General features: G+C 38.0%; 1 protein-coding gene across 8 annotated transcripts in view; it reads left to right on the plus strand.

Annotated features, from left to right (window-relative positions):
* The window catches only part of OSBPL1A (oxysterol binding protein like 1A), a 218802-nt gene that overhangs the window by 159796 nt on the left and 31745 nt on the right, over positions 1–27261 (plus strand). The gene's annotated exons all lie outside the window — the stretch shown is intronic.

Here is a 27261-nt window from a genome sequence, read left to right on the forward strand (position 1 = left end):
GCAATCAGAAAGGAAACCGAAGGGAAACTAACATACATGTTGGATATCACCATGGAGGTATTATGTGTCACAGAGTAGGAAGGAACTAGAAATTCAACTCTCCCTAGAAATTCTACCCATCTTGATGGTAAGCAGTCAGAAGCATCTCAGATCATTTAAAAAAGAAGTTAAATCAGCCTGTTGAACTGGCTAAAGCAGATCACAAACAAAGTTAACATTCATTCTGAAAGAGTAGGTGTGGCTTAAAGGGAAATAAGCCTAAAAGGTCCAGAGCCAAGAAAAGAGGCAGAGTGGTATTAGCACCTCTATCATTCAGTCCATCTCTGCTTCTCTTTGTGTCTTCTCTTGTTAACTATTTTTTGCATAGCCCCCAAACTCTTGTTTCAGGGATCCAAAGCCCTTGTCCTCAATGTTTGGGTAACATACAGCCCCATTAAACACAGTCTTGCTCCAGAGTTGCATTCAAGGATCGAAGGTGGCCATCAAGCACTCAGATCTGCTCTAGGGTCTCACCGTACCTTGTACTGCCTATCCAGCTGGAGCATATTCAGGTTCCAAGACAGGACATTTCTTAGTATAGAGTCTAAGAAAAAAAAAAAAAATTTTTTTTTTTTTTATATAAAATTCTGATACAGTCAGGAAAGTCTTCTTTTCCCTCCCCTGCCAACAAAATTGCTAGCAATAAAACAGCCTTCGATCCTTTCTGGAATGTGGGGAGGTATTAATAGAAGATTCTGCTCACCATCTTTTTTTCTTTTTTTTAAATTTTATTTATTCGTTTGACAGAGACAGCGAGAGAGGGAACACAAGCAGGGGGAGTGGGAGAGGGAGAAACAGGCTTCCCGAGGAACAGGGAGCCTGATGCGGGGCTTGATCCCAGGATCCTGGGATCATGACCTGAGCCAAGGCAGACGCTTAACGACTGAGCCACCCGGGCACCCCTCTGCTCACCATCTTTTTTTTTTTTTTTTTAATATTTTATTTATTTATTTGACAGAGAGAGACACAGCGAGAGAGGGAATACAAGCAGGGGGAGTGGGAGAGGGAGAAGCAGGCTTCCCGCGGAGCAGGGAGCCCGATGCGGGGCTCGATCCCAGGACCCTGGGATCATGACCCGAGCCGAAGGCAGACGCTTAACGACTGAGCCACCCAGGCGCCCCAACCATCTTGATGCCTTTCTGCTCCTTAGCTGTTCACACTGTGAGGCTTAGGTAAGTAAGCCTTTGTGTGAGACAGGGAGGAAGATCACACACCATGCATTTCATCAGTTTCCGTGTCATTAAAACCACTTCCTTTAGGTCAAAACGGCCTTACCACGATCTACTCACTTAGCTTCATTTCAGTTACTTTACATCTGTTCTAGCACCCATTGCATGAAATCTAGTTACTCTTAGAGATAGGGTGAGCTCCCTGTCCTCAGGTGAAGGTCTGTTTTTCTGTCCTACCTTCCTCTCAACTAATGCTGAGCACCGTGAAGTAGGCCTAAAGTGAGGGCTCCAGCTGCCCAAAAGGACGTCTTCTTTCTAAACTGAAAGACTAGTTCATAGGTACAGTAGTTCCTCCTTTCTGCAAGGGGGTACCCACTACTGTATGTTCTTATCAGTCCGTTTTGGCTTGGAAATGTGATGGTTTTCTAGGCTCTCCTGTTAATCCTATGAAGGTGATAAACTAACAGGAGTAGGAAGTACACTTACTATGTTACTGAATTCGTCAATGAATCCTAAGTTTTACAAAGCCAGTATGAAAATAGTTTGAAATTCTGAATATGTAATTTTGACTTATTAAAATCAAAACAAGTAAAACCTTTTGTAAAACAAATATAACCACCTAATCTCTTTGCTATGCAGAGCCAGATTTATTAAGATTTATTAGTCATAGTCTAATTTTAGACTATGTCTAATTATTAGTCATTGTCTAATTTAAAAGATCAAAAATGAAAAATCTCAAGTTAGAAAAATATACAGCAAAACCAAACAGTAATAATATTCAATAATTACATGAAATTATCCCAGTAAGCTTAAAATAAGAAACCACGTTGTTAGATTTTTTGAAAAGATGTGCAATACTTAGAAAGGCATATGACTAGTCTTAAAGCTCTCCTCTTAGACTTGTACCAACTTGCTTCCAAGACTCTAGGCTAATTTTAGTTGAAGATGTCTCAGAGCAGGTTACATAGCCAGCTGTCATCTAACCCCATCACCTTCCCATCTGACTTAGCCCTAAGTCATGGCACTGGCTGGTAATAGGCTTCAGAATGTCATTCTAGATATGCTGAGAGAACTTGCAGTTCCTGTGTTGTGTGGATTCAAACCTGGAAGTTGCTAGAAGGTACATTACAATACCAGTCATGCAAGAAAAGAGTTATAAGTGATGTGGTCTATTTTTTAAGACCTGTGGAAGCTCACTTTTATTAAAATGAAGATAGGTAGATTTGGGGATTTAACTGCCCTGTGTAGGTAAATTTTAGGTATTTTAATTATGTTGATTTCAATATATTAGCTTATAAAATATTTCGCATATAAGATGCTTTCGAAGACCTTTTTTTTCCCCCCGAGATCTTAAATCTCCACATGTATTACAACTACAATTTTAATTGTTACGTGACTGAGGAATAACAGTATTTTTAAGACTGTGGAAATAAATCTTAACAACTTTGGAGGGCAAACCTTATTTTTCCTAATTGTATGATAGTATAATTTTCATAATGATAAGATCAAATTGAAGCATTTTAAGCTGAAATTCTTTGAGTTAAATGGCCAAAGAAACTAGTTTTACTCCTAGATTTAAACATTAATATGAAAAACCATATCCATTTTTTAGGCAGTCAGGTAAACTATTATAGATGAATTATGGTTGGAGATTTTTAGCTTTACCTTATTAAAATAAGATTTAATATTGGTTTCAAATATCTTAATGATTTTAAATCTCTTTAAAACTATTTAGATGAAGTGCCAAGTTTTTTTCTTTTTTTTTTTTTTTTTTAAGATTTTATTCATTTATTTGACAGAGAGAGAGACAGTGAGAGAGGGGGAGTGGGAGAGGGAGAAGCAGGCTTCCTGCCAAGCAGGGAGCCCGATGTGGGACTCAATCCCAGGACCTTATGATCATGACCTGAGCCGAAGGCAGATGCTTAACGACTGAGCCACCCAGGCGCTCAAGAAGTGCCAAATTTTGAAGTAGAATCCAGAAAATGACATTGTTCTTGTGTTTTTTTTTTTTTTTAAGAGAGGGAGAGAGAGAGAGAGAGGGTGGGGAGAGGGGCAGAAGGAGAGGGATAGAGAGAATCTTAAGCAGGCTCCACGCCCAGCACAGAGCCCGACTTGGGGCTTGATCTCATGACCCAGAGATCATGGCCTAAGCTGAAATCAAGAGTCGGATGCTTAAACCAGTGAACCACCCAGCTGCCCCCAGAAAATGACATTTTGAAACAGAAGTATCTCAACTATATACATTCTTAAATATTTTATTGATCCTGCCTCCCATTATCATCAAAACCAGTCATAGTAGTTGGAATTCAATGAATATTTGTGAAATGAATGTTTGTAGGGTTTTTTTTTATTTTCACTTGATAATGTTTTTTAAATTTTTTATTATTGAAGTATAGTTGACATACAATATTATATTAGTCTTAGGTGGACAACAGTGATTCAACATTTTTGTACATTACACAGTGCTCACCACGATAAGTGTAGTTACCATCACCGTACATTATTATAGTATTATTGACTGTATTCCTAATGCTTGCTTCTCATCCCTGTGGATTATTTATTTTTTAACTGGAAGTGTGTACCTCTTAATCATCTTCCCCTTTTTTGCCCACCTTCCCACACTCCCTCTTCTTTGGCAACCACCAGTGTGTCTCTACATTTATGACTCTCTTTCTGTTTTGTTTATTCATTTGTTATAAGTGAAATCATACGGTATTTCTTTCTCTCACTTCTTTCACTTAGCATAATATGCTCTAGGCCCATCCACACTGTCACAAACAGTAGGCTCTCATTCTTTTTTATGACTGAGTAATATTCCATTGTATATAGACCACATCTTCTTTATCCACTCATCTATCAGTGGACACTTTCATTGCTTCCATATCTTGGCTATTGTAATAATGCTGCAATGAACATAAGGGTGCGTATATCTTTGAATTAGTGTTTTGGTTTCTTCAGAAAAATACTCAGAGGTGAATTGCTGGCTCACGTGGTAGTACTGTTTTTAATTTTTTGAGGAACCTCCATACTGTTCCCCGTAGTGGCTACAAACAACCAACAGTGCATGAGGGTTCCCTATTCTCCACATCCTTGCCAACACTTGTCATTTCTAGTCTTTTTGATAATAGGAATTCTGACATGTGTGAGGTGATACCTCATTGTGGTTTTGATTTGCATTTTTATGATGAGTGCTGTTGATTTAGTATTTTTTCATGTGTCTGTTAACCATCTGTATGTCTTCTGCCCATTTTTGCATGGACTTTTTTTAGTATTGAGTTTTATAAATTCTTTATATATTTTGGATATTAACCCCTTACCAGATATATCATTTGCAAATATCTTCTTTCATATAGTAGGTTGCCTTTTCATTTTGTTGATGGTCTCCTTTGTTCTGCAAAAGCTTTTTATTTTGACGTAATCCCAATAGTTTATTTTTGCTTTTATTGCCCTAGCCTGAGGAGACATATCCAAAAAAATATTGCTAACACTGATACCCAAGAGTTTACTACCTGTGTTTTCTTCTAGGAGTTTTATGGTTTCCAGTCTTACATTTAGGCCTTTAATCCAGTTTGTCTTTGTATGTGGTGTAAGAAAGTGGTAGGTTTTATTCTTTTGTATGTAGTTGTTCAGTTTTCCCAGCACCATTTATTGAGGAGACTGTCTTTTCTCCATCATATGTTCTTGCCTCCTTCATGGTAGATTAATTGACCATGTAGGCATGGTTTATTTCTGGGCTCTCTCTTCTGTTCCACTGATTTGGGTCTTTTTGTGCCAGTATGGTAGTGTTTTGATTACTGTAGCTTTTGTGGTATATTTTGAAATCAGGGAGCATGATACCTCTAGCTTTATTCTTCTTTCTCAATATTGCTCTGGCTATTTGGGGTCTTTTGTGGTTCCAAGCAAATTTTAGAATTATATGTTCTAGTTCTGGGAAGCATGTCATTGGTATTTTAATAGAGATTGCATTGAATCTGTAGATTGCTTTGGGTATTATAGACATTTTGACAATATTAATTTTTTTCAGTCTATGAACATGGAGTATCTTTGCATTTACTTGTGTCATTGTCAGTTTCGTTCATCAGTATCTTACAGTTTTTAGAGCACAAGTCTTTCACCAAAGTTAAATTTATTTCTAGGTATTTTTGTTCTTTTTGATGCAATAATAAATAGAATTGTTTTCTTAATTTCTCTTTCTGCTACTTCACTATTAGTATAGAAATAGGGCAGATTTCTGTATATTTTATACCCTGCAACTTGACTAAATGTATCAATTCTAATAGTTTTTTGGTAGCGTCTTTAGGGTTTTCTCTATATAGTATCAGGTCATCTGCAGATAGTGAGAATTTTACTTCTTCATTAACCAACTGGATGACTTTTTTTTCTTGTCTGATTGCTGTGGCTAGGACTCGCAGTACTATGTTGAATGAAAGTGGCAAGAGTAGGCATTTGTCTTGTTTCTGATCTTAAAGCTTCTAGCTTTTCACCAGGGAATATGGTGTTAGCTGTGGGTTTGTCATATATGGCTTTTATCATGTTGAGGTAGGATTCCTGTATACCACTTTGTTGAGGGTTTCTGTCATAAGTGGTTGTTGAATTTTGTCAAATGCCTTTTCTGCAGCAATTGAGATGAGCATATGATTTTTACCCTTCATTTTGTTTATGTGGTGTATCACATAGATTGATTTGTGGATATTGAAACATCCTGCATCCCTGCAATAAATCCCACTTGATCATAGTGTATAATCCTTTTAATGAATTGTTGAATTTGGCTTGCTAATACTTTGTTGAGGATTTTTGCATCTTTGTTTATCAGGGATATTGGCCTGTAATTTTTTTTTTTTTTTATAGTGTCTTTGGTTTTGGTATCAGGGTAATTCTGGCCTCATAGAACAATCTTGGAAATGTTCCTTCCTCTTTCATTTTTTTGGAATAGTTTGAGAAAGGTAGGTAGTAACTCTTCCTTAAATGTTTTGTAGAATTCACCTGTGAATTCATCTGGTCCTGGACTTTTGTTGGGAGTTTGATTACTAATTCAGTTTTATTACTAGTAATCCGTTTGTTCAGATTTTCTGTTCTTGATTCAGTCTTGGAAGATTGTATGTTTCTAGGAGTTTAATCATTTCTTCTAGAGTATTCAGTTTCTTGGCAGATAATTGTTCATTATAATCTCTTAAAACCTTTTGTATTTCTGTGGTGTTGTAATTTTTCCTCTTTCATTTCTGATTTTATTTTGGGGGACACTTTTTTTCTTGATGAGTCTGGCTATCGGTTTATTAATTTTGTTTATCTTTTCAAATAACCATCTCTTATTTTCATTGATCTTTTCTCTTTTCCTGGTTTCTGTTTCATTTATTTCCACTCTGATGTTTATTATTTTCTTGCTTATACTAACTTTGGGCTTTGTTCTTCCTATAGTTCCTTTAGGTGTAAGGTTAGATTATTTGAGATACTTCTTTTGAGGTAGGCCTGCATCACTATAAGCTTCCCTCTTAGAACTGCCTATGCTGTAGTCCTAGATTTTGGAATGTTGTGTTTCCATTTTTATTTGCCTCAAAGTAATTTTTGATTTTCTGTTTGATTTCTTTGTTGACCTTTGGTTGTTTAGTAGTGTGTTGTTTACCCTTCATGCATTTGTGTTTTTTCCAGTTTTTTCTTCTTGTCATTGATTTCTGGTTTCATACTGTTAAGTCATGGGGCACCTGGGTGGTGCAGTCGGTTAAGCAGTTGACTCTTGGTTTTGGCTCAGGTCGTGATCTCAGGGTCATGAGATCGAGCCTGCGTCAGGCTCTGTGCTGAGTGCAGAGTCTGCTTAAGACTCTCTCTCCCTCTCCCTCTGTCCCCCCACCCCCTCTTTCTCTCTCTCAAATAAATAAATCTTAAAAAAAAAAAATCTTCATACTGTTATAGTCGCAAAAGATGCTTGGTATGGCTTGTCTTAAATATTGTATTTTGTGGCCTAGCATGTGACCTACCTGGAGGATGTTCCATGTGCACCTGAAAAGAATGTATATTCTTCTATTTGGGGATGGAATGTTCTGTACATATCTGTTAAGTCCATATGGTGTGTCATTAGGCCACTGTGTTCTCTTTGCATATCAAAAAAACCTTTTTTTTTTTTGTCTGGATGATCTATCATAATGCCACTCTTCTTATTTTTATTTTGGAAAATGTAGTTATTCATAAAAATGTGAATTTAACATATTGGTCATACTGTTATTAAATGAATTAATAAGTAAAAAGTTAGTGTTTTGGTTTTTTTTTTTCCTAATATAGTAAGTAGTGGTAGTTATAGCCCATAGTAAAAGATAACTAACTCTTTGGATCCTCAATTTTTAAGTGTTAAGTCAGTCTTCAGAACAAAAAGTTTGAGAAATGCTGATCTATACCAATAAATTACATTGGAGGTTCTGTTTCTTTGTTGAAGTAAAATGTATATATAGTGAAATTCACAGATCTTAAGTATATAATTTAAGGAGTTTTGGCAAATGCATCTACCCATGTAACTAACACCCCAATCAAGATGTAGAATCTTTCTGTCACTCCAGAAATTTCCCTCTAACTGCCTTCCAGTCAATCCCTACTCTCCATAGACCATCACTTTTGTGATTTCTGTTATTGTAGATCAATCTTGTCTATTCTTGAAGTGCATTATAAATGGACTCATTAGAGTACATATTTCTTTTGAGTCTGGCTTTAATCACTCAACATAATGTTTTTGAGATTCATCCCTGTTGGGTATATCCGTGTTCATTGCCTTTTTTATTGTCGTGTGGTTGAAAATGCCACAATTTGCTTATCTGTACCCCTGTTGACATCTGGGGTGTTTCCGGTTTGGAGTTTTTATGAATAAAGCTGCTCTAAATGTTCTTACATGCATCTTTTTATGGACATGTTTTCATTCTCTTTGTTATGTAAGAGCCAAGTTTTGGGAGCCCTAGGGCAGGTATATGTTTAAGTTTATGAAATATAACTGAACTGTTTTTCAGAGTCATTGCATCATTTCTCAACACTCCATGACACTTAAGATGCTCCATGTACTTGCTAACATTTGTTGTTTTATGGGTATGACATAGTATCTCATTGGAATTTTAGTTTATATTTCCTAATTGATTTTGTATGCTTGTTCATGTTTATTAGCCATTTTTATATCTTTTGTGAAGTATCAGATTTGTCTAAATTGGATTGTGTGTCTTTGTATTACTGATTTGTAGGAATTCTATTTATATTTTGGATATAATCCTTTATCAAATATACATAGCATGAATATTTTCTCATCTTTTGAAACTTGCCTTTCCATTTGTTTAATAATGAACAGATGTTTTTAATATCTTACTTGCATTTAGGCTTTTTTGTGTCTTCTCTAGGAATCTTTATCTATCCCAAACTTTGAACCACTACCTTTGGCACTCTCTAGTGTTATTGAAGATGTGGGTTGTTCAGGTCAACTTCCTCAGTCTCTCAAAGTACACAAATAGCTTTTTAAAATCATTGCAACTATGGAAGAATTATTTTTTATTAAAAATGCACCATGGGACAGTTTACTCAACATAGATTCCTAATTAACAGAAAACCAACCGGCATAAAGTTTTTCTCAGCAACGTTGACTGAATATCTGTGTTCTAACTGCAGGTTCAACAGAGCTTAGAATTTAATGGTAATAAGAATTTAAGTAGGGGCTCCTGGGTGACTCAGTCAATTAAGTGTCTGCCTTCAGCTCAGATCATGATCTCAGGGTCATGGGATTGAGCCCCACATCAGGGCTCCCTGCTCAACAGGGAGTCTCCTTCTTCCTCTCCCTCTGCTGCTCCCCCTGCTTGTGCGTTCTCTCTCTCTCTCTCTCTGTGTCAAATAAATAAAATCTTTAAAAAAAAAAAAAAAGAATTTAAGTAAATCTGCAACAACAGCCTTCCATGTTCTCAAGAAGTGGAGAGGTGAATAAGAGTGTGTGTAGAAATTTATCCTTTCAGGTAGAGACAATGAGTTATACCTCCTATGATTCTTTGTCCTAACCAGGAGCTAAGGGGTAGAGAGGAGTAGTACATTTCCAAAAATGAAACTTGATACCTTTCACATGACTTGTAAGTAAGAATATGTTCACCCAATGATGAGAATATGTTTACCCATGTGATGAGGCTTCTTTGGACATCACTTCCTTTCACCCTTTTTTAATGAGTAGATTTGTGAACTGTATTCCAGATGGACTGTGTAAAGATTGTTTCAAGTAAGATTATCCATAATTTGTGAAAATGAAATGACTTTTTATTACAGCCATAATTGACTCCTGTAACATTGTTTTAAAATCTAATCTTCAATTTTGTGAATATAATTTTATAGTTTATTTCCAGTGGCTTCCTACTTTGGAAAACTGTTTCAGTTTGGGTGATTAGTAAGCATTAGTAGTATAATAGAAATTAAAGATGATTAGATTCAAATACAAGCTTTGTTCATTAGGATCATATAATTGACCCTTGAGCAACATGTGTTTAAACTGTGTGGGTCCACTTATATGTGGATTTTTTCAGTCGATACAGTACAATACTATAAATGTATTTTCTCTTCCTTATGATACTCTTAATAACATTTTTTTCTCTGACTTTATTGTAAGACTATATATATATATATATATATATATTATATATAACATACAAAATATGTGTTAATCAGACTATGTTATCCATAAGGCTTCTGGTCCAGTAGTAGACTATTAGCAGTTAAGTTTTGGGGAGTTAAAAGTTATACACAGATCTTCAACTACATGGGGCGGGGGGTCAGCATCCCTAACCCTTGTGTTGTTCAAAGGTCAACTGTATTTAAATTGGGACTTGGGGAAGATAGGATTTGGGTGGGGGGAGAAGAGACATAGTAAGTACATTCTGCAAATAGACATACACACAAAAATTCAAAATACATAATATATGTATACATACACATTTTCAGTATTACAATTAAAGATATATTAAAATCGCTCTATGAAATTATTTTCTTAGATATTTAGTTCATTAATTTGATCTTGAATCAAAGGTAAGAATTAGCTTGTTTTTTGCTTTTCTAAATATCCAAATGAATATTCTACTTAAATTTATGATTCCTTCAGAATATTTAACGAACAAGTATTTAATTGTTAAGTACAAGTGAAAATATGTGTTAAGAAATTTGGTTTTGAAAATGTTTTCTTAAGTGACTTCGAGACAAAATTTGATTATGTTCTTTATACCTCACTTGCTACTTATCCTTATCTCTCATTTTTTCACTGATTTTCTTTGGCCCATTTTTAACTTGAGATGGTAGGGAAAACCATTTATTTTAAAACACTGAGCATGTGGTACATGCAAAATACTCTGTACTGTGAGAGATACAGAGGAGACTAAGACATAATCCCTAATCTTGGGGAGACTACACTTCAGTGAGTAGGAGATACGAATAATGGGATAAATGAAGATAGGAAAAGTAAAGAATTGTGATATTTAAGCAGAGTGTGGAACACTAGCCTACTTCAGTGGTTTAAATTGGGACTGTTAGAGCTGCTTTTAAAATCCCATCGCTAACAAACAGCATGTTTGAGTTCTAGATCATTCCCCATGTAGATATTGAAGAGAAACCTGAATGGAGGAGCCATGCTTAAAGTCTTCCCCCAGGTATGCGGTGAAAGGAAGTACCTTCTATCCTGAAGACAGGAGTCAGTTTATTTTTTTTTTTTTAAAGATTTTATTTATTTATTTGACAGAGAGAGAGACAGCAAGAGAGGGAACACAAGCAGGGGGAGTGGGAAAGGGAGAAGCAGGCTTCCCGCCGAGCAGGGAGCCTGATGCGGGGCTCGATCCCAGGACCCTGGGATCATGACCTGAGCCGAAGGCAGACGCTTAACGACTGAGCCACCCAGGCGCCCCCAGTTTATTTTTTTTTTAAAGATGTCCTCAGCCCACTGGTATCCTGTCACAAGGGAGACCACTGGCTCAACCAGTCATTATCCTGTGTGTGTAAAAGCCTTACTAGGGGGAGGTAGCACATGTGTTAAAACCATTTCACAGTCTGCTTTTCTCTAAGGCAACAAAATACTTCTTAGCTATTTCTCTGTGCAAAACTATATAGTTATGAATATTGTTCAATAAACAGACGGTTTTTAGATCATCTTTTGAAACTGTAATTAGTAAACTGTTCATCCAGAAAGTATTAATAATTTTAAATCTTTAACAACTCCAACAGAAAAATGAGATGGTTTTTTCCTGAAGTAATTAATAATAACTTCAGTATCCACTTTGAGAGTTTCTACTTGCCAGGCACTGGGATGAATGTTCTACATCACTGGCAAAGTCTCATAGTAAAAAAAAAAAATACATATTTTTAAAATTTCTGAGCACATAATATACGTGTATAAATGCATATATGTCTCTTATTGGAACAGAATTTTCATTTACAATACCTACCTTTGCTAGATGTAGTCTGTTTCATTTTTTTAAAATGCTGGTTATATGAAACATTACATTGAGTTTACAAACCACCCATGAATTAGACTAAGAATTTTTAAAAACTCCACTGTAGATGCATTGTCTCGTTGGAACCTCACCATGATATGAAATTTTTATGTCTGTGGATTTACGTATATATTTTTAAATGGAAACACTGAGGCTTGGAATAGGTAGTTACTTGTTGGAGGTTGCACAAATCAGGTGGCAGCTGGGGCTCTGAAACCTGTAGCTAAGGATCTGGAGTTAAAGAATCCTAGTTCTGCTACTCATTAGATGTGTGACCATGGGCAAGTTACTTAAGGAGTGCTTAGTTTATAGCATTATCTTGAGGATTAAGTGAGGCGATGCATGTTAAGTGGTTAACACAGGATCTAAGATGGAGTAAATACTCAGTTATAGTACTCAAACACTTTATCTTGGTAGAACCAGTTAGAGTTAGCTCAGTGATACTGTGATGTCAGAGCATTTGTGAAATGTTGCTTGTAAAAACAAAACAAAACAAAAAACTCCTGAAATTTTCCTGTTCTCCCTGAAGTATACAGATCAATGATCAGAGGTCTTTTTATTTATTTATTTATTTTTTTTAAAGATTTTATTTATTTGACAGCTAGAGAGGGAACACAAGCAGGGGGAGTGGGAGAGGGAGGAGCAGGCTTCCCGCTGAGCAGGGAGCCCGATGCGGGGCTCGATCCCAGGACCCTGGGATCATGACCTGAGCCCAAGGCAGACGCTTAACGACTGAGCCACCCAGGCGCCCCAATCAGAGGTCTTTTTAAACGATAAAGGTAGAATGAAGCTAAATATGCAAACTATTAAGATTCCTAGAATTGTGGGTGAGAGAAATGTTGGAGAGAGCTCGTGTGTTCTTGTGAGAGGGACCTGGGTGACTTCGCAGGCCCCATTGTAAAAGGCATAGGGGACAGGGCACTCGGATCATATGTCACAAGTGGTCAGCAATGAACAAGCAAAGGCTCACCCTAAAGGTCCCTAGCTATTTTTGTGTAAAGATAGGGGCTTGAGACACACATATATTTTTTGGTCATTTAAAGAGTTAAAACATCATTTAAAAACTCTGGAGTGGGGTGCCTGGGTGGCTCAGTCGTTAAGTGTCTGCCTTTGGCTCAGGTCATGATCCTGGGGTCCTGGGACCGAGCCCCGCATCGGGCTCCTTGCTTGGCAGAGAACCTGCTTCTCCCCCTCCCACTCCCCCTGCTTGTGTTCCCTCTCTCACTGTCTCTCTCTCTGTCAAATAAATAAATAAAAATCTTTAAAAAAAAATAAAAATAATAAAAATAAAAACTCTGGAGTGAAGGAAGCCTTCTTAAACCAAGACCCAAAAGCTAAAAGCTATTTTTAAAAAAACCATAAAAGACATATTTATGCAAGTTTTTTTTGTGTGCAAATGATTCTCTTTGCAGTCTACATGATAAAAGATTAATACCTATTATATACAACAAATTCTTAAAAACTGACAAAAAATTTAGTGGGATAAATGATATAAATAGGCAATTTATATATGTATAAATTCAAATGGTCATTAAACGTGAAAAGATGTTCTGAGTCAGAACATCCAGTACTAGTCAAAGAAAAAAAGCAATACAGTATGATTTTCTAATAGACTGACAAAACTTGGGTAAGAACACTTTATGGACACTGATCGCTGCTGGTAGGGAGATCAGGAAAAGTGCTCTCATAGATTGGTGGTAAAATATGAAATTGTTAAAACCCTTTCAGAAAGCAGTCTGGTAACATTTGGGGAAATGTAAAATAGGTGTACTTTCTGACCCAGCAGTCTTATCTTTACCTAGTTCTCTGTCCCAGAGAAATGAAAGCATCAGATTTAAAAAGAAAGATAAGATGTTTTTGCTGCATTGTTGGGCAAAAGAATGAAAACAGTGAATGGCTTTCATGGAGAATGGCAAAATGTATTTCCTATACAGTATTCTTGTCATGGATTATGATTCACTCGTTGAAAGGATTAGTTTACCATTTGACTTGAATAAATTTCCACAAAATATGGAATGGGAAAAGCAAACCATACACAAGTGTGTATAACTAGTATTCTGGTTTGGAATCTTACAGTCAGAAATCCCCTTTGTGTGCACACATGCTCTATTTGTGACTATTTGACAAAATGTACAAAAGTATAGAAAAATACCTATCAGGTAAGAACAAAACGAGAAAGGACTGCATTAAAAATAAAACCAGTGGGGCATCTGCGTGGCTAAGTCGGTTGAGCTTCCAACTCTTGATTTTGGCTCAGGTCATGATCTCAGGGTGGTGAGATCAAGTCGTATCAGCTCCATTCTCAGTGGGGAGTCTGCTTGGGATTCTCTTTCCCCCTCTGCCCTTCCCTCCATGCTTGCTTGCTCTCTCTCTCTCAATAAATAATCTTAAAAAAAAATAAAACCAGCATACGTGATAAGATACTGATACAAAGTTACACATATGTGCGTGTGTACCTGTGCCTAAAGATATTAGAAAGATACACTTATATCTATCAACTTGGAGGGGTGTCCTTGATATATTTAGTGAAAAAACATTTTTATCTGTAGGGTAATATTTCAGTAAAAGAATATATACTTGTATATGCATGTTTGTGCAAAGAGGAAAGTATGGAAGGGAGCCCTCCAGGCTCTTATATTAGTATTAGAGGTGGGAAGAGATGACTGGCTTATTCATCTGTGGATTGTTTCAGTTGGTATATAACATATTATTTTATATTTGAAAAATGAACCACGTTTCTCATTATGTTTACTTTCACTTGGTAGGTAAATGCTTGAGATAATCTTTGTTGTTCTAGGTTATGCTGGTTTTGATATAGAACTTGAACTTCTGAAAATTTAAGATTATAAAACTTTATGAATTAAGGAATTTACCATTTTTTCTGCAGTGATTATTAATAGAATGGTGAAGTGTTTTTATCTTGTCCATAGAGAAAATATTGAAAGATAGCTATTTAAGTTTCAAATATAGATTATGATCTAACGTGTATAACTTCCCCAGACTTGGTTTGGCAAGTTATACTATAAACAGAATCAGAAGACCAGTGATAGATTTGAAAAAAGTTTTCTCAATGTAGGTGGTGAGTAAAATATTTATAATAACAGAAAGCTCGTACAAATTGAGAAGCTAATTTAGTGAGGAGATGATATCACCAATGACTATGAATGTTTTTACCTTAATATGTGTGTACTTTATAAAAATAACAAAGAATTTTTAAAATTCTTGAAGACTGAGGTACAGGTAAGAGACTGAGACTTGCTGCCCCGAGGCTTGAATTGTCCCAGGCACCACTCTATTCTCACTACAGATCTAGCTGCCAAGTAAGGTGCATGTATAGCTGCGCAGTCTGGGCTTGGAGGGCTGTCCCAGGTTGTGCGGGTAGGCTGTGGCAAGAGTGTGCGTTGTGGCCCTGGTTTGAGTCCCACAATTCTTTTATATTCTCTGTGAAAAAGAGCCTGCACCCAAGGATAACGCTGTTTCAGTAGAGTACACACAGGCCCGTGCACAGGCCCTGTGTGGCTCCCGGGTCTGCATGAAAGAAGCAAACCTGAAAATCATGAAACACCTGACATCTTCCAGCCACAGCTTCATTTTATAATCTTTTTCTACTTTTTTCAAAGAGTCTCCATGAGTTAGGACACCTGGGTGGCTCAGTCGGTTAAGCGTCTGCCTTCGGCTCAGGTCATGATCCCGGGGTCCTGGGATCCAATCCCGCTTGGGGCTTCCTGCTCTGCGGGGAACTTGCTTCTCCCTCTGCCTGCAGCTCCCCCTGCTTGTGCGCTCGCTCGCTCTCCCTCCCTCTCTCTATCTCTGTCTCTCTCTGACAAGCAAGTAAATAAAATCTTTAAAAAAAAAAAAAAAAAGGTGTCTCCGTGAGCAGAGTGTTCTGTGTTTCCTGGAGTTATGCCAGGGAGCAAGAGTGGGAGGCAGTGGGCCTGGTGTCCGGCAGGTAGACCCGCAGGATGTGTGCAGCTCACGGGAATCTGAGAGGCTCTGTCAGGCTGAGCCTCCCGTATGGTTTCTGCCATCTAAAACTACCTGAAAGATTTGGGGGATAGTGATCTCCTGAACTTGAACAACCTTTTTTCAGAATAAGGGGGATTCTAATTCTAGCACAGCATTTGTTAGTCACACTTCGTGAACTAATTTGGTTCAGTTTGGGGTCTGTCCACAGCTCTGGGTAGGGGGAATAATGGCCGGGTTACACACTGAGCCGTTTGCATCACACAGATAAAACAACTGTGGTGGGACTTTTCACTCAAAACCACTTATTGTGTTGTTGTGCAGATCGTCGTAATGTCATCTGTATGCTTGAAAATAGAACCAGGACATATCATTCTCAGTCCCTGGTACAGGGTGTTTTCTCTCTGTGTGAAGAAAAAAAGGAAGCATAGAATTCAGGATATAATGACTCTCAGACAAACTCCAAGGGAAGAGAATAATCGATCTATGGTTTCAGCCTAAAAATTCTGATAGCTACTCTCCTCTGTTCTTCTGCTTGGAGTAATACCTCCTTCATCCAGTATCAATAGGGATTTTTTTTTTTTTTTTGGTCCTGGTGGGGGTAGTGAAATTTTTAAATATAGAAAAATATCCTTTACAGTATATATCTCTACAGTATATATTTAAAACTTTAAAAAGTTTTAAGTCTGCTACCTAATTATTAAAAAATTTGATTCCCTCTGCTTCTTTAAATAATACTGTAGAATATTTAGCATTTTCTTAATGATTAGATTGTGGACTATCTCTCATTGATTTAGACTCCTGTATTTGAGTGATTTTTGGTTCTTCCCCCAGGCTTAGAGCAGTACTATCCGTATGTTTTCAGAAGCAATCACAGAAATCCAGTGTGTCCAGTAGAAGCCACTAGCCACTCATGGTTTTTGAGCACTTGAAATGGGGCTGCTGTGAGTGAGACATGGAATTTTTAGTCTTAATCTTAGTTAATATAAGTTTAAATTATAAAAATGAAGCTAAGATATTTTTTCATTAACTGCCATTTTACTGCTTTGGTAAAGTTAGACTTCACTTTAACTGTTGAAAACTGAGCTAAATTGAGATATGCTCTAAGTGTAAAGTACACATTGGATTTTAAAAACTTAAGATGGGAATAAATGTAAAGTACCTCAATTTTTTATGTTCATTACATGTCGACATGCAAATATTTTGGATATATTGTGCTAAATACAATATATTTTTAATACAATATTGCCTATATTCATTATTCTGTCCATTAGATCTCTACAGCTTATTTACTACTCACTGCAGGTTTGTACCCTTAAACACCATCACTTTTATCCCCCCAGTCCCTAGTAACCACCATTTTACTCTTTGTTACAGGTTTAGTGTTTTTAGATTCCGTATATAAGTGGTACCATACAGTACTTGTCTTTCTCTGACTTACCTTACTTAGCATCATCTACTCAAGTCCATCTGCATTGTGAATTAGCAATATCTTCCTTTCTTGTGACTGAGTTTCCTCCATTGTGTATATGTACCACATCTTTTTTATCCATTCATCCACTGATGGACATTTGGGTTGTTTCTACATCTTGGCTTTTGTAAATAAAACTGCACTAAACATGGGAGTGCATGTATCTTATCAAAATCCTGTTTTCATTTCCTTTGGGGATATATCCAGAAGTGGAATTGCTGGATCATATGGTAGATCTATTTTTTATTTTTTGAGGAACTTCCATATTGTTTTCCATAGTGGTTGGACCAATTTACATTCCCACCAACAATGTATAAGGGTTCCCTTTTCACCACATTCTCACTAGCACCTGTTGTCTTTTGTTTTCTTGATGATAGCCATTCTAACAGGTGTGAGGTGATAGCTCGTTGTGGCTTTGATTTGCATTTCCCTGATTAGTGATGTTGAGCATTTTTTTCATTTGTCTGCTCATTTTGATTTGGAGAAATGTCTGTTTAGTTCTGCCTATTTTTTAATCAGATTTCTTTTTGTTACTAAGTTGACTGAGTTCTTTATATATTTTGGACATTAACTCCTTATCTAATATATGATTTGTAGAATTTTTCTTTTGTAGGTTGTCTATTCATTTTGTTGTTTCTTTTGCTGTGCAGATCTTTGAGTTTGATATTAGTCCCATTTGTTGTTGTTTTTTTCTTTTGTTTGTGCTTTTGACATCCCACCCCTCAAATGATTGCCAAGACCAATATTGATGAGCTGCTTCCCCATATTTTCTTCTAGGAGTTATGGTACCAGGTCTTATGTTTAAGTCTTTGATCCATTTCTTAGTTAATTTTTGTGAGTGGTGTGATATTGGGGTCCAGTGTCACTGTCCTGCATGTATGTCTCCAGTTTTTCTTAGCACCATTTTTTGAAGAGACTGTCCTTTCTCCATTGATTATTCTTGGCTTTCCTGTTGAATAGTAGTTGACCAGTATGCTGGGGTTTAATTGTAGGCTTCCTATTCTGTTCCATTGGTCGATGTGTCCATTTTTAGACACATGTTAGCTGTGGTAGCTATGTTAATATTAGCTGTGAGTTTGTCACACATGGCTTTCTGTTCTTTTTTTTTAAGGTTTTATTTATTTATTTGACAGAGCAAAAGCAGGGGCAGTGGCAGGCAGAGAGAGAGGGATGCGGAACTCGATCCCAGGACCCTGGGATCATGACCTGAGCTGAAGGCAGATGCTTAACTGACTGAGCCACCCAGGCACCCCGGGTGCCCCAGGCTTTCTGTTCTGTTCCATTGTTCTGTGTGTCTATTATTGTGCCAGTACCATACTGTTTTTTATTACTATGGCTTTATAATATAGTTTGAAACCCAGAAGCATGATATCTCTGGCTTTTTTTTTCTTAGTATTGCTTTGACTATCCAGGATCTTCTGTGGTCCTACACAAAGTTTAGGATTGTTTCTTCTGTTTCTGTGAAGAATGTCTGATTTTTTTTTTTTTTTTTTTTTTTTAGATTTTATTTATTTGACAGAGAGACACAGCGAGAGAGGGAACACAAGCAGGGAGAGTGGGAGGGGGAGAACCAGGCCTCCTGCGGAGCGGGGAGCCCGATGTGGGGCTCGATCCCAGGACCCCGGGACCGTGACCTGAGCCGAAGGCAGATGCCCAACGACTGAGCCACCCAGGCACCCCAAATGTCTTTGATTTTTTGATGGGGATTACATGGAATCTGTAGATTGCCTTGAGTAGTATGGGCATATTAACAGTATTCTTTTGATCCATGAACATGGATGTCTTGCCATTTGTTTGTGACTTTGACTTCTTTCAGCAAAGTTTTGTAGTTTTCATTGTACGGATTTTTCACATCCTTGGTTAAGTTTCTTAGGTATTGTTTTTGATGCTACTGTGAATAGGATGGTTTTATTTCTTTTTCAGTTGCTTCAGCATTAGTGTAAAGTAATGTAATTCATTTGTCTGTTGATTTTTGCATCTTGCCACTTTACTGAAATTGTTGATTAATTCCAACAGGTGTGTGTGTTTACTGATTCTTTGGGGTTTTCTATACTGATCTTCCTCAATTTACAATGGGGTTACATCCCGATAAACCCATCATAAGTTGAAAATATCGTAAGTCGAAAATGCAGTTAATATACCTGACCTACCCAACATCATAGCTTAGCCTAGCCTACCTTAACCATGCTCAGAATATTACATTAGCCTACAGTTAGGCAAAACCTTCTAATACAAAGCCTGTTTTATAATAAAGTGTTGAATATCTCCCGTAATTTATTGAATACTGTACTGCGAGGGAAAAACAGAATGGTTGTATGGGTGCAGAATGGTTCTAAGTGTATTGGTTATTTACCCTTGTGATCGTGTGGCTGACTAGGGGCTGCAGCTCCCACTGCCTGGCATATGAGAGAGTATCATACATGTTGTTAGCCCAGGAAAAGATCTGAATTCAAAATTTGAAGTATGGTTTCTACTGAATGCATATCACTTTCACACCATCGTAGTGGATGCCTTTTATTTTTTTGCCTTGCCTAAATTGCTCCAGCTAGGACTTCCAGTATTGTATTAAATATGAGTGGTGAGGGTAGGCATCCTTGCCTTATTCCTGATCTTAGAGGAAACGTTTTCAGTTTCCTTTCAGTGAGTATAATGTTAGCTGTGAGTTTGTCAGACATGCCTTTATTATGTTGAGGTGTGTTCCTTCCATACCCAATCTGTTAAGGGTTTTTAATCATGAAAGGATGAATTTTGTCAAATGCTTTTTCTGCATCTATTGAGATGGTCCTGTGATATTTATCTTTCATTTTTATTGATGCTTTGTTTTACATTTATTAATTTGTGTATGTTGAACTATACTCACATCCCAGGGATAAATCCCACTTGGTCATGGAGTGTAATCTTTTAATGTGTTCTTCAATTCGGTTTGCTAATATTTTGTTGAGATATTTTGCATCTGTACTCATCAGGGATATTGGTTGATAGTTTTCTTGTGGTGTCCTTATCTGGTTTAGTATCATAGTAATGCTAGCTTTGCAGAATGAGTTTGGAAATGTTCCTTCCTCCTTGATATTTCCTAAGAGTTTGAGGAGGGTTGGTGCTAATTTTCGTTTAAATGTTTGGTAGATTCTTCAGTGAAACTGTCTGGTCCTGGAGTTTTCTGTGTTGGGAGTTTGTGTTTTTTTGTTTGTTTGTTTGTTTTTAAATTACTGGTTCAATCTCTTTCCTTCTTAATTGGTCTGTTCAGATTTTGTATTTCTTTTTCATTCACAGTCTTGATAGATTATGTGTTCTGGAAATCTATTCTAGGTTATATAGTTTGTTGGCATATAATTGTTCATAGTAGTCTTTTGTGATTCTGTGTATTCTATAGTATCAGTTGTAATGTCTTTTTTTCATTTCTAATTTTGGGGTTTTTTTTTCCTTACTCTAGCTAAAGTTTTGTCAATCTTGTTTATAATTTTGAAGAACCAGATCTTAGTTTCATTTATCCTTTCTATTGTTTTTCTGCTATTTTATTTATTTATAGTTTGATCCTCATTATTTCCTTCCTTCTATTTTGGGCTTAATTTGTTCTTTTTCTAGTTCCTTGAGGTGTAAAGTTAGGTTGTTTATTTGAGATCTAATTTCTTAACATAATGCATTTATTGCTATTAATTTTCCTCTCAGACCTGCTTTGTTGCATCCCACAATTCTTGATATATTGTGTTTTCATTTGCATTAGTTTCGAGATAATTTTTTATTTCCCTTTTGGTTTCTTTTTTGACCCATTGGTTGTTTAGAACAGTGTTTAGTTTCCACATATTTGAGTATCTACTCACTTCCTCTTATTGATTACTAATTTCATGCATTGTGATCAGAGAAGATAATTGGTGTGACTTCAGTCTTCTTGAGTTTGCTAAGATTTGTGACCTATCACATGATCTGTCCTGGAGAATGTTCCATGTGCAGTTGAGAAGAATGTGTATTCTGCTACTGTTAGACAGAATGTTCTGTATGTGTCTATTAAGCCCATCTATCCTAAGGTGCAGTGTGATTTCGTTGTTCTTTGGATAATCTACCCATTGCTGATACTGGATACTGACTTCCTCTATGGTTACTGTATTGTTCTTAATTCCTTCCTTAAGATCCATTTTTTTAAGATCTTATTTATGCGAGAGAGAGAGCGAGCGAGCAAGGACGCTCAAGCAGGGTGAGGGGCAGAGCGAGAGGGAGAAGCCCTCTCCATGCCCAGCAGGAAGCCCGACGCGGGGCTCAGTCCCAGGACCCTGAGATCATGACCTGAGCTGAAGGCAGATGCTTAACCAGCTGAGCCACCCAGCCCCCCCCCCCCCCCCCCCCCCCCCCGCTTAAGATCTATTATCAGTTGCTTAATAGATGTTCAGTGCTGAGGTGTTCAGACTATATATTTATGATTGTCATATCTTCTTGATATATTGACACCCCCCCCCTTTATCATTATATGACCTTCTTTGTCTCTTAGTACCCTTTTTGGCTTGAAATCTATGTTGCCTGATACAAGTATAGTTACAAACTTTTTTTTTCTTTTTTGGCTTGCAGTGTCATCATCCATTCTTTCATGCTGAGCCTATGTGTGTCTTTAGAGCTCCTATTAGGCAGCACATAGTTGGCTCTTGTGTGTGTGTTTTAAGATTTACTAATTTATTTTAGAGAACACGTGCACAAGCGGTGGGTGGGGAGGTTGCAGGGAGGGGCGAGAGAGAGAATCTCAGAAACCTCCCCCCCACCCCCCCAGCCCAGTGTGGAGTGCAGAGCCTGGTGTGGGGCTTGATCTCATTGCCCAAGATCATGACCTGAGCAGAAACCAAGAGTGGACACTCAACCAAGTGAGCCACCCAGGTGCATGGCTCTTGTTTTTCTTAATCCACCCAGTTACTCTTCCTTTTGATTGGTGAGTTCAGTCCATTTACATTTAGGGTGATTGTTGTTATGTAAGGACTAACTACTGCCATTTTATCTTTGCCTTCTGGTTATTTTATCTCTCCATTGTTTCTTTTTCCTTCTATTTCTACCTTTGTAAGTTTGTGGTTTTCCATGGTGATTTGCTCAGTCTCTCCCTTTTTTTATGTTTTGTGTCTCTGCTCTAGATTTTTGCTTTGTGGTAACCATGAGGTTTACATAAAACATCTCATAGATAAAGTAGTCCTTTTCCTGCTGATAGCACTCTGTCTTCATTTCCCTACAAAGGTTTTATCCTTTGTTGTTACAAATTATCTCTTTTTATGCTATGACTTTGTTACCAAGTTGTAGTAGCTGTAGTTACTTTCAATGCTCTTTTCCTTTATGCTCTAATAGGAGTTTAATACAGTATTCTAAAAAAAGAGTTACAGTATTATTACTTGCCTGGTTAATCAGATTGAATTTTGTGTACTTTCATCTTTTCGTTTCTTCGCTTGAAGAGTTCCCTCCAACATTTCTGTTAAGGCAGGTCTAGTGGTGGTGAACTCTTTTAGCTTTTGTTTGTCAGGGAAAGCTTTGGTTTCTCCTTCATATCTAAAAGATAGCTTTGCCAGGTAGAGTATTCTTGGCTGGCAGTTGTTATCTTTAAGTATTTTCAATATGTCATTCCTCTCTCTCCTGGCCTGTAGAGTTTCTGCTGAGAACTCTGCTAATAGCCTACTGGGGGACCTTGGTAGGTTACTGTATATTTTTTCCTGGGTGCCTTTAAAATTCCTTCTTTATTATTGACTTTTTTAAAAGATTGATTGATTGATTGATTTGAAAGAGAGAGCACGCAGAGGGAGAGGGAGAAGCAGGCTCCCTGTGGAGTGGGGAGCCTGATGCAGGGCTTGATCCAAGGATCTTGGGATCATGACCCGAGCCAAAGGCAGATGCTTAACCAACTGAACCACCCAGGCACCCCTATTACTGACTTTTGACAATTTTAATATAATGTGTCTTGGAGAAGGTCTTTTTGCCTTGAGACAATAGGGTGTTCTGTTAGCTTTGTAGACTTATGTATCCAGTTGCTTCCCCAGGTTTGGGAAGGTCTCAGCTATTATTTAAATGCATTCTCTGTTCCCTTCTCCCTCTTTTTCCTTCTGAGATACCCATTATTCTCTTGTTGGCATTTCTGATGGAGTCAGATAGTTCTCATAGGGTGTCTTCACTTTTTTAAAATCTTCCGTCTGTTCCACCTGAATCATTTCTATATTTCTGTCCTCAAGCTTGCTAATCCTCTCTTCCATATGATCTGCTCTGTTTCCAGCACATTCTGATGCATTTTTCATCTCATTTATTGAGTTCTTCAGCTCCACAATTTATTTCTTTTTTAGAATTTCAGTCTCTCTGGTAAAGCACTTCTATTCATTAATTTTATTCCTGTGATCACCATATTGCCATTTGGAGTTTTCTTATAGCTCATTGAATTTCATCATAACTGCTATTTTAAATTATCAGTTAGACTGCAATATTCCATGTCTTTGGGTTCCATTGCTGGAGAATTGTCATTATCTTTTTATGATACTGCATTACAGTGATTTTTCTTGGTGTTGGATGAGAAGTGCCTCCTCCACATTTGAAGGCTTTGTTTACTTCGATTCTAACAGTTCAGCAGGCTGGTAGATGGGGGTTTTCCTTTTGTTTTCCAGAAGATGGGGCTATAGCACAACTTTTTGATTTTTGTTACCAGAGTTGACCTTCTGCTAAGGGTTGGGAGCATGAAAAAAAGCAGAGTGGTGGTAAAGTGGGAGGGAGGTATGTACTTAGCACTTGGGGCTTTGGGTATACCCATGGCCAGGTGGGGGGATCTTCAAGTGGGAAGAGTTCCAGAGGTTTGTGGGCCAGCCTCTTGCGGCAGAGAGCAGGAGATGCTTTCCTTCAGTTCTCTTTGCCTACTTCCCTTTCCTTCCCTTCCTCCAGCCACTGGGGTCTCTTCTCAGGGAGCCTGGTTCCTCCAGCTGCAGCGCCCGTTGCCAGGCCGACCCCCACCCGCTGCCTTACCCCGCCCCCTCCTCTGCCGGAAAGGTGGTGCCGGCTCCCTGCGGGCCGCCGCTGCCAGCTCCCCTGCCTGTGCCCACCCGCTCTAGGTACACAGATGGTGGATTTCTCGGGCACCCTGCTATGCTGTGCAGAGGTGCTGTGGGGTTCCCCCCTCCCAGGGTATGTATGTCCAATTAGTTGTAAATCAGAGGGGAGAGAAGAGGAATGACTCACAGCACCATGATGCTGACATCATTCCCAAATAAAATATATTATTAAAATGGATTTATCTTGTTCTCTTTCCTTTTTTAATGTAGCTCCTGCAAAATTTAAACTTGTATATGAAGCTTCATATTTCTGTGGGAGGTTTCTCAACTTTAGCACCACTAATATTTAGAGCTGGATAATTCTTTGTGTGGGGATCCAGCTTGTTCCCTAGAGGATGTTTAGTGACATCCCTGGCCTAGCTATTCTAGATCAGCTTACCCCCCTAGTGCAGGAATGCCTTTCTGGGCCATGACAGAAAGGGATTCAGCCTCTGTTTGAAACCTTCACTTAATAAGAATGTCTTCTTTATCAATTTTGGAATTAATTGTAAGACCTTTATATCAACATCCTATAACTTCTACCAGTGGTTCTAGTCTTAATCACTTGAGTAGCGCAGATTAAACCAAATTCTTTATGAAAAAGTTAATGCACGTTAACAGGCCTTATACATTCTAAAGTTCATTCAGCAATTACTTAAACTCCTCCTTTGTGTTCGCACTGTCCTAGACAACAGGGATAAGCAGATGAAACATGAGTTCTTGGGGGACTTACATACCATCCTGGGGGATGTAGCTAATACTCAAGAGCCTACAGTAGTATGTCATGGGTTGATCAGTGCTGCGAAGAATATCGAAGCAGGCAAAGGTGCGTAGGGAATGCTCTTGTTGGGAGGGAAGGGGTGTGTGGGTGCTATTACTCCTGGCCCTGTCCTCTAATACCCCAAGACCTCTGTCATGCCTACTGTTCCCCAGACCTCCAGTTTCTTTTGTTTCTTCTGGAATGCACATTGCCTTCATCCATTGCTTATAAATGTTTTCTGGACACCTTTGCCTACCTTCTGATAATTCTTCCTGAGTGGAGGTGTCAAGGCTCCTTTTAAAAGTGGCACATGGAGCTGAATCCTGGCTCTGGTCTGATCATTGCAGAGTTGTCCTTAGGAATGTTCTAGCTGCTGTTCTCCTTTTGGCAATCTGAGATTGCACCTGCCTTTTTGGCAGCCTCATCGTGCTGTTGACTCAGATTACAGTCAACAACCCCGAGGTCTTGTACTGTGCTACAGCTTCCACATTGTATACTGGTCCTGAAGGCCAGTGTTTCTCTTGCTGCTTTTGATCAGCTTATTGCACACGGTGTGATCTGAAGGAGTTCGTTTCTGCGTGTCTTCCACAAGAAATACCTGAGCTCTGTGATGGCCCATTACCTTTCACAATCCCTTTTACCTCTGCTTTCTGGTTGTGTTCTAGAGTAGATAATGTTGCAGATAATCCAGCCTCCAGATGAATGAGTAACTACTACAGTTTCATAAAACATCATGAGATACGTGGATAAAAATGAATGTGGAATATTTCCAGGTGGGATTCTTGGCTGGCAATCCTGTAATGATTTCTAAATTGAAAATTTAAAAAAAAAAAAAAAAAGCCTTGGATGTCTTTTATCTTCTTGCTTCCAGAATATTTCTTATTCTTCTTGCCTTTAATCCAAATAGTAATACATACCTGTACACTCAATGTAAGCGTTGGTTGGGAGGAATTACAGCCCCTCTTTCCGTCTTCGCAAAGCTTATTTCAGGCTCAAGCTTCTAGCATCTGTTCCATTTCTGGCTTTTTTGTAGACAAAAGATAGAAAATATAGTTGACCCCTGAACGGTATACCTCCCAGGGAGTAGAAAACCCATGTGTAATTTTTGACCCCTCAAAAACTTAACTGCTAACAGCTTACTGTTGACTGGAAGCCTTACCAATAACGTAAACCATCAATTAACACGTATTTTGTGTGTCATAGGTATTTTATACAATATCTTACAATAAAGTGAGCTAAAAAAGCAAATGTTATTTAGAAAATCATAAGGAAGAGAAAATACATTTACTGTACTGTGCTGTATTTATAAAAAACCCACATATGAGTGGACTGATGCAGTTCAAACACATGTTGTTCAGGGGTCAACTGTACACATCTCTCAAACTGCATTGTACATGCAAATGGTAGATAATGGCAGGGAGTCTGTCCCTCGGTTCCCTTGTTCATGTCACAGAGATTCATAGTCCTGGATTGTGGAGAATGTGATTTAAATACCATCTGTGGCTACTTATCCAGCAGACTGGTTAGATGACAAATCTGCCAAATGAACAGTGTGTGTTTCTAAAAAAGAAAAAGATATCAGAAGAATTTACCATGGAGGATTTAAAAAAATATTATTTATTTGAAAACCATATTAACTTCTATAACTCAAATTAATTAGTTTATAGAGTAAAAGTTCTTTAGAAGATAATTATTTTGCTTACTATTTTCTTTAGTATTTTAGTTGCATAGGTATATTTTAAATGGCAGCTGCTAAGCCAACATCCCTTGCCATAACCTAAGATAACCAAAAAGAATGTACTATCTTAACAGCATTTCAGAAAGTTGGTCTGGGCTCCTCTCACTGGTCCCCCTGGTAGTGCTGTGATTGTGATTTGTGCAAGTGGGGTCGGTTTCTGGCCAGCCAGGCCTGGCTTCAGGATGCCTGAGCCCCTGACGGGCTGCTTATCCAGGCCACAGACCCTTTGCCACGGACGTCCACCATCATTCTGGCTGCCTCCAAACCCCTGCAGAGGCTTTGAAGATGCTCCTTCTGTCGATACCAAATTTTATTCAATGTCCGTGTCTTTGGGGAAGTACTGATGTATAATGCCAGGCCTAAATTTTGCTCTGGCTTTGTAGTTCATTTGCATTTTTCCATTTAGTTTCTTAAAAACCTTACACTAGGCCCTGTGATGGCATTTTGTTTACACTATTTAGCAGCTAGAGTAAAATAATATAGGAAGGATCAAGATAAGGATAGCTGTGTCGTGAACCCAATGACAGAGTTCTCTTCGATGCGCCAGCACACAGAGGGCACACAGACCTGAGGAGGTGCAGACAGCTGGGCACCGACGGGAAGGACCTGGATCACTAGGATCAG

The sequence above is a fragment of the Phoca vitulina genome, unplaced genomic scaffold (genome assembly GCF_004348235.1).
Source record: "Phoca vitulina isolate PV1807 unplaced genomic scaffold, GSC_HSeal_1.0 scaffold24, whole genome shotgun sequence".
NCBI classification, from domain to species: Eukaryota; Metazoa; Chordata; class Mammalia; order Carnivora; family Phocidae; genus Phoca; species Phoca vitulina.